Here is an 11,954-nt window from a genome sequence, read left to right on the forward strand (position 1 = left end):
ATATATATATATATAAATTTATTTTGAATATGATAACGTCGTTATTATGAAGTTATAGATAAAGAACAACGTCAAAAGTTGGCGCAAATATGTCCGAAGAAAGCGCCAAAATAAATACTGTAAAATCACTAATTTTCGTTGGGGTTTAATTTTCGTTGTTTTCGAGGCAAGGAGAGACCCACGAATTTATGACCACCACGAAATGTAAAATTTAATATACATTACTACTTAAACATTCTCCATCCACGAAATCAAATCCCTACAAACCAAGACTTTTTCCTCAAACCTCGAAAATTTGACCCCATGAAATATGTGATTTTACAGTAGACTTGACACGGTAAATGATACATTTTTACACAATAATATTTAAATCAATAATTTGAATATAAAAAACAATATTAACAGTTATTGATTGAATCAAAATATTTATCTGTTTAGGCTTAAATTTATCAATGAAATATTTTTTTTTGCCCGCCGTAACTGTTCATTTTCCTCATTAACTTTATAGAACGGAGAGATACTAAAAAGTCTTTTACCGCATTGTTCAAGATGTTCGCTGCACGGAGTATTTCTTATGGAAGGGTTCCTTATCTGCTGTTTGTGTACTCGGATATTTTATTACCTGTTTTGCCAATGTAATTTTCTCTGCAATCCCGACAGGTCATGCAATATATGACGTTCCTGGATTTGCAGTTCATATTATGTTAAACTTTAAAATTAATTCCATTTTTGAATGTGAACGAGTATCCAATTTGTATGAAATCGCAAGTTCAACAGCTCGGATCGTCACATTTTGAAACCGTAAACGTTTCCTTTGTAGAAGTGAATTTGGCTTTAATGAGGATTTTTTTTTCAAAGTTGGTGGTTGTCTTCTACTATAAATGAAATCCTTCTCCTTAATAAGGTCGTTCAGATTTTTTTTATTTTTGATGTATGGGCAGGCAATGTTCCGTAATGTTGAAGATGTGATTTTTTGGATTATACGTGACAACGAATGGAATTTCTGGTGTGCATATTTTGGGATTTATTCTTATATGGATACTCAAAAATTCCAAAGATTTTTTGAACAATTTGAAATCACAAGATTTCACCAAAATCAACAGCTTAAAAATTTTATTTTAAACTTTATACACAACCTTTCCCTGCGATATATTAAAGGGAACGTATGGTCAAAATTTAATTTCTATATATAAAACTGTACCTTTCATATAAAAAGAAAAGCTGCATCTTATACCGGTAACTCTGCACTGCTGATAAAAGCAGTTAAATTTGATTTTGATAGCTTAATTGGAGCAGCATGGGGAAACCTTATCATGGCCGCTGCTGACGTAGTGTAGACAGATTAAATGCTAGAAAGCTATAGTCAGTGTGTGTATGACTGCCGAGGAATTCTTTACATAAAAAAAGCAAATTCAAGCAATTGTTTATTGATAGAGGAAAGATAAACGACTTTAAACGAGACTGCTGATATTCTTGTTTCATCAACTTGCTTGTCAATAATGAACAATTTCTAAAACGAGGTAAATTATTGACAAACAAGTTGATGAAACAAGAATATCAGCAGTCTCATTTAAAGTCATCATTTCGTGAGTTCTATGGTCGATACAATGACCTTGTCAGCAAATGCAATTTATCATTGAGTCAAATGCTGACTGACGTTTTTCATACTAATTGTTAGTTCATTATTTAAAGACTGAATTGACAACGTATTTTTCTGTTATTTCCCGATCATGACAAGGAGCACACGGCGGGTGTGACCGGTCAGCAGGGGATGCTCACTCCTGCATGGCACCTGATCCTACCTGTGATGTTTTGGAGTTCCGTGTTTGCTCTGCTCCTATCTTGTATTGTTTTATGGACTTTGATATTGAATCTGTTCCTTATCTTCATATCCTTCCTTCTGTTCACTTTCCGAAGTTCTGTAATGGGGTTGCTTTGGCTTTTTTTATCACTTCGGCTATAAGATTGTGCGAATTTTTTTTTTTAGAAAACACTTTATTCTACGTTTTTCATCTGTAACTACTGTACATATTCTTATTGCATTGAATTGAATGGTATATTCCACTGCGTATGTGAAGGGTGGCAGGAATTAAAAAGAAGATACTGATGACTTTCAGTTTTCTTGTAGAATAAATCTATGGAAATGTTGGTGTTATCCAAAAAGGCATGTTTTCTTTGACTGCTTTCGATAGTAAATCTGATATTTCCGTGTAATCTATTAAGTACAGTGTGAAATTCCATTAATTCTCTTTTAGATTTGTTCCAAAAAATAAAGCAATCGTCTGGATAACGTATTGGTTGATGTCTTATATAATTGGAGAATATTCTGATTCGATAACTTTTTCGGTTTTAGCGTACATCTTTTCTTCATGGAATCCTTAAACTATCGTAGCGTAAGTTGGGGCCACCTTTGTGCCCATTGCAGTACCTTTCACTTGTAAAAAGTACCTGTTGTCAAAAAATAAATCTTTATTCTCAAGAACCATTTATAATCCTTCTAATATAAAATCTTTGGTAAATCTAGGGTCTCTAGTAATAATAATAATAATAATAATAATAATATCCTTTATTTATGCAGGATGGCACAATTAGTTAACAACTAGTTCGCATTCTGGTCCTGAAAACATATATACAGACAAAAAATTATTTACAGAAACATATAGATATAAAGCGAGTAGAATATAAATCAATATTTACACATGATATGTAAAAGTTGAGTCTTAAAAAATCAGAAATATAATTTAAGTGATTTACATTTTAGCTTGTAGACTGGAAATAATTTCTTATATATGCTGATTTAAAAATTCGCAATGATGGACAATTCTTTAAGAATTCTGGCAATTCATTCCATAGCTGGGAACCGTAAATTGTAAAAGATCTTCTATAATATTCTGTTTTTGCCCTCGGAATATACAATGAATTGCTTTGACTCAATCTTGTAGATCTGTTGTTTATTTCAAATTTACGAATTTAAAAACATCTAAATAATTTGGAGTTAATCCGTTTAAGACTTTAAAAACAAGGATGACAGTTCTATACATAAAATAACCTTTAATTGGCATCCATCTCAGTTGTAGCAATATTTCCGATGTAGGTGTATAAAAAGTTGTATTTAAAATCACTCTAGCAGCTCGCTATTGGAGTTTACATCATTTGCTAAGACATTCTTTGTTTTTCATATTGCCCCAAACAGTACAACAATAATTAAAACGGGAGAAAACAATTGTATTAAAAAATTTTAACAATAACTCAGAGGGCATGAATGATCTTAATCTAAACAAATCACCTATTTTTGAAGCAAGTTTTTTCGTTAAAATTTCAACGTCTTCAGACCATGTAAGACACCTGTCGATGTAAACACCAAGTAGTTTCGCACAAGATACAATTTCAATCACAATACTATTCACTTTAAAGTCTAACTGGTTTTCATGCTTATCTACCCAGAATGATATGGCCTCTAGTCCCAAGGTATGTGGTGACGTAACGTCAGGAATTGCTACTCAACATTATAACGTCAAAACGATGTCAGTTTAAATTGTTTTTTACGTAGAATGTTTAAATATGTAGGCATCCCTCCCTTATTTCAGAATAATCACATCGAAGTAGTTTTAGTAATTAACTGACAGAATCCTTGTGACTTAATGTACTTTTTCATTAAAACAGTTCACCCAGACAAACTACATGTACGCTGTATTTTTAATTTTCTATCATAATGATTGTGTTTTTATTCCTTTGGAAAAGAAAATTCTGCAACTGTATGGATTTATGTAAAATTATAACTACATTTTTATGCGATAATCGTTTTATGATTTTTAAAACATTTAACAGGCAGTTAAGGAAACAGAGAGGTGTTGATCGAAGATTAACTAGAGGTGTTGTGAGCAATGAGCTCACTAAATGATAACCCCCGCCTCCAATATGAGTATCATGGCGAAGTGGCATGTTTTGCTGTGGCCGGGAAACCTCAAACATGTGTTGGATCAAAAGGTTAAATAGGAGGTGCACAATGGCAATATGAAACTAGAGGTACTGTGAGCAATGAGCTCACTAAATGATACCCCCCGCCTCCCATATGATTATAACTGATGACAAAGTCCATGTTTTGCTGTGGCCAGGAAACCTAAAATGTGTGTCGGATCAAAAAGTAAAATAGGAGGTCACAATGGTAATATATAATAAAGATTCTGTGAAAGTTCCATTAAATTTCACTCATTGGTATAATAAGAGGAGTTGCGGATAAGAGATGGGTACCCTAAAGCGTAACATTGTGAAATATCGCGAGATGCGAGAAGATTTTTCAACCTTTTTCGAGAATAAACTCTGTTAAAGGTATTTTTCTGCTACAACGGGGCAAGGCAAATATCGACGTTATTCCCGAATATAATGACCTGGCAATGTGTTCAAACTTTGGAATAATACTTATTTTAGTTGGAATATTATTGGTGAGAGTGAACCTTTTATTTTCATATACAAATATACTTTTTATTATCAAGACTGTACTAGAAATTGAAAAAAAAAAACTTCAACAATTTACAATGAAGCGCATTGAAGTGGTAAAATTTGTCACGTTTTAAACGTCAATTATAAAATAATGACACACCCATTTCTTTAGAAACGAGAAAGAAATATTCGTCGTAATGTTTTAGGACACCCCAGTCTTCGCGGCAAGCAATATTAATTACACTGAAATGGATATTTTTAAAGTTATAAGAGAGAATGAGAGAGTTCCGACTATTGTAAAGCACGTATTGCAATGAATTTGTATATAATTATGAATTTATCATGTTTATTTGAGTTACCACAACTCATGCATCGATCGAACACGTGCTTACTCGGTGTTTATGTAGACCGTCGATTTGATTGGCTTTTATAGTTTTGTAATACCTGTGGCCTGTTCAGCAGAGCAAACGTTCGCAAGCGATCGCGAACATATCTATTGGAGGTATAATAAATTTTGGCGAGCGCTTGCGAACGTTCGCTCTGCTGAACAGGCCTCTGTTCTACAGCTATTCTTATGAACCATTTGTCCGAGTTTTTTTTTTTCTTTCTAAAGAAATGGCGTGTCATTATATGACAATCAACTTCTAAAGATAGCTCGAAACGTTCCATTCATACGGAAAATTTTACCACTTTAGTGCGCGTCATTGTAATAAGAAAGATAAATGATGATGTATAGTTTATTATATAAATAAAAATATGATTCTATTAAACGTTAAAAATCCATTGATGTATCTTAAGCGGTTTAAATTTTATGGCAGTAGTCCACGAACTTTTCGAACAACCTTCGTATACATGACAAGAAACCAAAGAAATATATCACAGTAATAAAGAAGGGATTTTTTAACATTTGAATCTGGATCTATTATAAATTTGGAAATGTTTTAGGGCTATTTATCGGAAAAAAGAAACAATAAACATCAACGTAAGAAATAAATATGTGGGTTGTTCTAGAGTTGGTGACGCGAATTAACTGTAGAGTTCACATTATATGGAGAGAATGACTTTAATCTGTGCATCCAGAATGTCAATCTTGGTTTATTGTCAATCACCACTACGGTCATGTCTTCCCATTTGTGACCCTCACGGTTGAAATGTTCCCCTACGGGTTCATTGATATTTTTGGTCCTAATAGTCGAACGGTGATTATTTACTCTCCTGCGAAGATATCGTGTTTCATCCACATACTGTTTGGAGCAAAGTTTGCAACTGATGAAGTAAATGCAGTTGTCTGTATGACAGGACAGTTTGCCTAGTATTCTATAGTGCGGCCTGTAACGGGGCTGTTAAAGCTGTCTGTGTCAGAGCTATGCTGTGGGTGGATCCAATTTGCAACTGGATTTTGGCTGTGTTTTATGTTCTTTTACCCACCTTTTTTGATAGCAGGCAGCAATGTAACACATTTATTTTCATGTATGTTTAGAACTTTTTATGTTTAATAGGGGGTCAACTGAAGATATATAATATGTATACTATACATGACAATGTTTTTCCAGGTTTTGATTTCTTAATTAGTCTGCTGGTTGATCCCCCTTTTTTCTATTGTATATCGTTTACAATGACATTATGGTGCTGGGGGTCAGATTGTGCAATATTGTGATAAAGATATGTAATATTTTATATTTAAGTCCCCTTTCCTGACCCCCTTTCTTGTATTGTAAATATATTTTACTACTTTTACGTCATTTACTTCAATAAATGACATTTTTCACTTCAATGATGTTGTTTGTTTTTGCCTGCTTTAGCCAAAAAACAAGCTCAGTTGTCTGGCAGGAGAACTAAGGAACATAAATTAGTTATTATTGTAAATAATGACCTTTATGTGACATGTTCTTGTATATTTCTTTATATTAAATTATTGTATAACAATGTCTCTTTTGTAATAGACTTATGCAATGTGTCATCCGGGCTTTACTTATGTAACTTGATTTACCCCTTTCCGTATTGTTTTCAACCAATCAGCAAAGCGCTTTGCTATCACGTGTCCATTGTTTATCTTTTTGCCAGAAGAGAAAGTCACGTCATTTGTACTGCTCAATTTTTCGTACCCACCATCCATCCCCTTCTTCCTCCATGTCTTTTATGTTCTTTTACCCACCTTTTTGATAGCAGGCAGCAATGTAACACATTTATTTTCATGTATGTTTAGAACTTTTTATGTTTAATAGGGGGTCAACTGAAGATTATAATATGTATACTATACATGACAATGTTTTTCCAGGTTTTGATTTCTTAATTAGTCTGCTGGTTGATCCCCCTTTTTTCTATTGTATATCATTTACAATGACATTATGGTGCTGGGGGTCAGATTGTGCAATATTGTGATAAAGATATGTAATATTTTATATTTAAGTCCCCTTTCCTGACCCCCTTTCTTGTATTGTAAATATGTTTTACTACTTTTACGTCATTTACTTCAATAAATGACATTTTTCACTTCAATGATGTTGTTTGTTTTTGCCTGCTTTAGCCAAAAAACAAGCTCAGTTGTCTGGCAGGAGAACTAAGGAACATAAAGAAGACATTTGCCAGAGCAAGTTTTACATGTAAAACCCCCGTTAGGTAATGGATTGTCCAATGTTTCTTACTACCATGCCCTCTAGGTTCCTCGGGCTGCCATTCGTTTGTGTGAGTGAAGAATTGGCAGGTTCCTTTGAAGGGTACTACTGAGGTTCTTAAGGACGGGATGGTATGTGGTTACTAGACGAACCCTGCCGTTATTAAGGTCTTTCGACTTCCTTCGGAAGACCTTACTGTTTTTTAGCTCACCTGAGCCAAAGGCTCAAGTGAGCTTTTCTGATCAAAATTTGTCCGTTGTCTGTCCTTGTCGTCGTTGTCGTTGTCGTCGTTGGCGTTGTTGTCGTAGTTGGCGTCGTTGTCGTTGTTGAAAACTTTTCACATTTTCATATTCTTCTCAAGAACCACTGGACCAATTTCAACCAAACTTGCTACAAAGTATCCTTGGATAAAGGGGATTCAAGTTTGTTCAAATGAAGGGCACGCCCTTTTGCAAGGGGAGATTATTATGAATTAGAGAAAAATTAATGGTATATTTAAAAATCTTCTTCTCAAGAACCACTAGTCCCGGAAAGATGAAACTCATGTGGAATCATCCTCAGATAGTGTACATTCAAATTTGTTCAAATCATGACCCCCTTGGGTAGGGTGGGGCCAAAATGGCCCATCAAAGTTCTACATAGGAGTATATAAGAAAAATCTTTAAAAATCTTCTTCTCAAGAACCACTGGGTCAGGAAAGATGAAACTCATATGGAATTTTCCTCAGGTAGTGTAAATTCAAGTTTGTTCAAATCATGACCCCTGGGGTTAGGGTTGGGCCAAAATGGCCGATCAAAGTTTTACATAGGAATATATAGGAAAAATCGTTAAAAATCTTCTTCTCAAGAACCACTGGGCCAGGAAAGATGAAACTCATGTGGAATCATCTTCAGGTAGTGTAGATTCAAGTTTGTTCAAATCATGACCCCTGGGTTAGGGTTAGGCCAAAATGGCCGATCAAAGTTCTACATAGGAATATATAGGAAAAATCTTTAAAAATCTTCTTCTCAAGAACCACTGGACCAGGAAAGATGAAATTCATGTGGAATCATCCTCAGGTAGTGTAAATTCAAGTTTGTTCAAATCATGACCCCTGGTGGTAGGGTTGGGCCAAAATGGCCGATTAAAGTTTTACATAGGAATATAAAGGAAAAATCTTTAAAAATCTTCTTTTCAAGAACTACTGGGCCAGGAAAGATGAAATTCATGTGGAATCATCCTCAAGTAGTGTAGATTCAATTTTCTTCAAATCATGACTCCCGGGGGTAGGATGGGGCCAAAATGGCCGATCAAAACTTTACATAGGAATATATAGGAAAAATCTTCTTCTCAAGAACCATTGAGACAGGAAAGATGAAACTCCTGTGGAATCATCCAAAGGTAGTGTAGATTCAAGTTTGTTCAAATCATGACCCCTGGTGGTAGGGTTGGGCCAAATGGACGATAAAAGTTTTACATAGGAATCTCTAGGAAACCTTTTGAAATCTTCTTTTCAAGTACTCCAAAGCCATGCTTAGTGATATTTATAGGGAATCATCCTCAGGTAGTGTAGACTCAAGTTTGTTCAAATCATGACCCCCTGGGGGGTTAAAATTCAAGCCCCCCCCTTCAGTAAACTTTCAGTTCTGATCTGATGTGTGCTTTTTCCTAGCCAATTGCTCAGGTGAGCGATGTGGTCCCTGGGCCTCTTGTCTTATGTTTCCTATTATTATCAAGGTCTACTGTCTTCAGCGGAAGACCTTATTGTTTTTCTCAGGTTTCTTTTCCACTATTTTTCTCATTTTTTTTTCTTACCGATTTTGTGCACGCAAGTTCTCGGAAACGGTTCGATGGATTTTCATGAAACTTTCAGGTCTGATAGAACATCAAAAAATCTAGAGACATTTTTTTATTTTGATGCCGTCACTTCCAGTTCAGAGATTTTCGCGATTTTGTCATTTTCAGAGGGTCACTTTGTCCGGCAATGTTCTCAAAAATCGTTGAAGATAGAAGTATGAAATTTTCAGTGATGTTAGAGCAACCTTTGGAGAAGTGAATTGAGTAAATCATTGTCACCGGAAGTACGAAGCGCCAACGCTCGCTATGACCCGAAAATAGTCCTATCGAGAATTTCAAAAAATTTCGACACCTTTTCAACGGTAACTTTTTACCTAGAAATATTTTGTTAAAGCGTGTATAACGAAAGAAGTGTAGAATTCTATGATCTTTCAAATGATATCTTAAGAAAGGGGCTGGCCCCTAAAGTTAAGGGCTTAGAGGGGCCGAAAGTTTTTCTTTTATATCTCAAAAAGTATTGAGAATTTGTATTTACGTCAAAGAAGCAAAGTTGTTCAAAATGTAAAGCTTAATCGATTGGAGTCGTCAAAACACGTCCGACGACGTCACTTCCGGGAAAATGCATATTTTTGCCCTTCTTGACAAATTTTTGGGTAACATATGTCACTGGGACTCAAAAAAGTAATTTTCTGTCCGTCGTCATCTTTCCGGTCAAACCGGAAGTAACAAAACTGGCTTATTTTTGCATTAATTAACATAGATTTAGAGGATTTCAACCATTTCTGTGGCATTTTTACTCATTTTTTGTAAAAAGTGAAAGTTACTTCAGGTCAAACTGGACGGGAGACCTACTCGTTGCTTTACAACAAGCTTTGCTCTAGCTATTATTCCCTTTTCATAGTACACGTGATTTCTCGGAAACTACTGAACCGATTTCAAAGATTTTTACAGGAATGATGCATTGTTGTGATATCTTAAGACCATTTTTTTTTTAATTTTTTGAAAAATCTCTTCCGGTCACATTTTTTGTCCGATTTTCCTTTTTTAAATTGCATTTTTGTCCAAGCATCTTCTTGGTAACCACTCCAGATTGAATCACGATATTTTCAGGGATGATAAAACATCTCTTTGAGTTATGCATGGCATCTTTTGATTTTGCATCCGTCACTTTCGGTTGACACAGGAAGTGATATTCAATTTCAAGATTTTTTGAAAAAATCAACCGTTTTGGATAAAGGCAAATAAAACTTATGTTCACATTAACAATCGTCAACAAAACGCATCCATTGGAATAACTTCCGGTGTAAACCGGAAGTAGTCGAAAAATTAGAATTTCTCTCTTGAGTCGAAAGAAATAGAATTAAATAGTTTATTTGAGATTTTTCAAAGTTTTGTACTTGTGACTTTGATGTCAGCCGGAAATGATGCCTAAATTGTTTTAATTCATCAAATGACGTCACTTCCGGCGAAACGGAAGTAATCAGAAAATGCAAATTTTGCGTTTTTTGACATGTTATTGGTTAATCAATGGCACTATAAGCGACCAACCACATTTTCCCTCTCTTGATATCACTTCCGGTCAAACCGGAAGTGGCCAAAAATAGCTTATTTTGCAGGTTTTGACGCAAAATTGAAAACTTTTAAATTTTAAAGTCCATGGAGGCGTCTTAACTCATTGCTTTCTCTTGTTGACGTCACGTCCGGTCGAAACTGTTGCTTTGGAACGAACTTTGCTCTAGTTGTCTTTCTCCTTGTAGCGTAATAGGTTTTGCCTGTCATGTCCCGCCATATTATTGATAGCAGTTTGTACGGTACGGGCATTGTAGCTCACTTGCATAAGTGGGACTTAAAAGGACCGCTTTATTATAATATAAAGCAGGGGGTGAACAGATGCGTTAAATTCTTGTGGCTAGACCCTTAGACACACCCTTAAATGTGTGTGGGTCGTGACAGCTAGTCGGTATAAGATATAGATGGGAATCTGTGGATTTCGTGTGGAGACTGAAGTTTTGCAAAAAATATGAACATTATGAATTTATGTTTACTGGAGTTACCACAACACTTGTTTACTTGATGTAAATTAGACCGTAAATTTAATTGGCTATTTCAATGAAGCGCATTGAAGTGTAACATTTCCGTTTAAATGGAGTGTTTTGAGCTATCTGCAGAAAGTTGATTGAAATATAATGAAGGCCCATTTCTTTAGAAGGAAATAGGATGTAATTAACAAATTACGCTCCCGCACCTGCACAATTAGGAGATCCTAAGGAGTTGTAGCCCCCCTTACCCCTTCCTACCCCACCCCACCCCCACCAACCCACCCACCCACCCTAAAAAGGAAGAGGGCAACATTATTGCAGCTATAGTATAAATTATACCTAGACAAATGGCTTACATTCAACCTATAAGGTACTTTGATTCGAAGCTGCGTCTTATTTAACCAAGTCAGATGTTATGGTCAAATAGACTTCCGCATGGACTTCAGGAAAAGATTTTTTATCAAAGTCAATTTCCGGGTTTAGTCATCTGCTTAATAGAATGTTAATTGAATTTGAAAAATTTTCCCTTTTTTAAATTTGGCAAATTTCTTTCTGGCAAAAAGAAAAATAAAAGTAAAAGTTGTCTATACAAATGAAAGTTTGTTACAAATCATCAATATTCATCACTACGCAATTGTATATGCTCACTAAAAGCGGACCCCTTTCAGATGATTGTGATATAGATCCAGAAACAAGTTCATGTTCTAAAAGAAATCTATGGCATAGTTTATCAGAAAACTGAAACTGCTGATATTGTAGCCATTAAAGAACAGGTTAGAAAAATGTGTTTATGAGTGCTTTTAAAGGGGCATGGACACAGTTTCTGCTAAAATTTCAAAATTTATTTTTTACATTTTTACAAATATTTAACTAGGGTCTTTCTAATGATCATCAAAAATCTGAACATCAGTTGTCGAGATACAAGACAGATTTAGAGCTCCAAACCTTCGTTTTGTAAACAAGGTCCGTGTCATGTTTTTGTTACCATAGGTTAATATACTACTATATGTTCATTCAAAGTAGATAATTTAAATATGGAAGTTAATTTCAAATACGATTCGACAGTTTCTATTGATTTGCTAAA

Source organism: Saccostrea cucullata, unplaced genomic scaffold (genome assembly GCF_032062105.1).
Source record: "Saccostrea cucullata isolate Sc308-1 unplaced genomic scaffold, CSIRO_AGI_Scuc_v1 ctg203, whole genome shotgun sequence".
Lineage (NCBI taxonomy): Eukaryota > Metazoa > Mollusca > Bivalvia > Ostreida > Ostreidae > Saccostrea > Saccostrea cuccullata.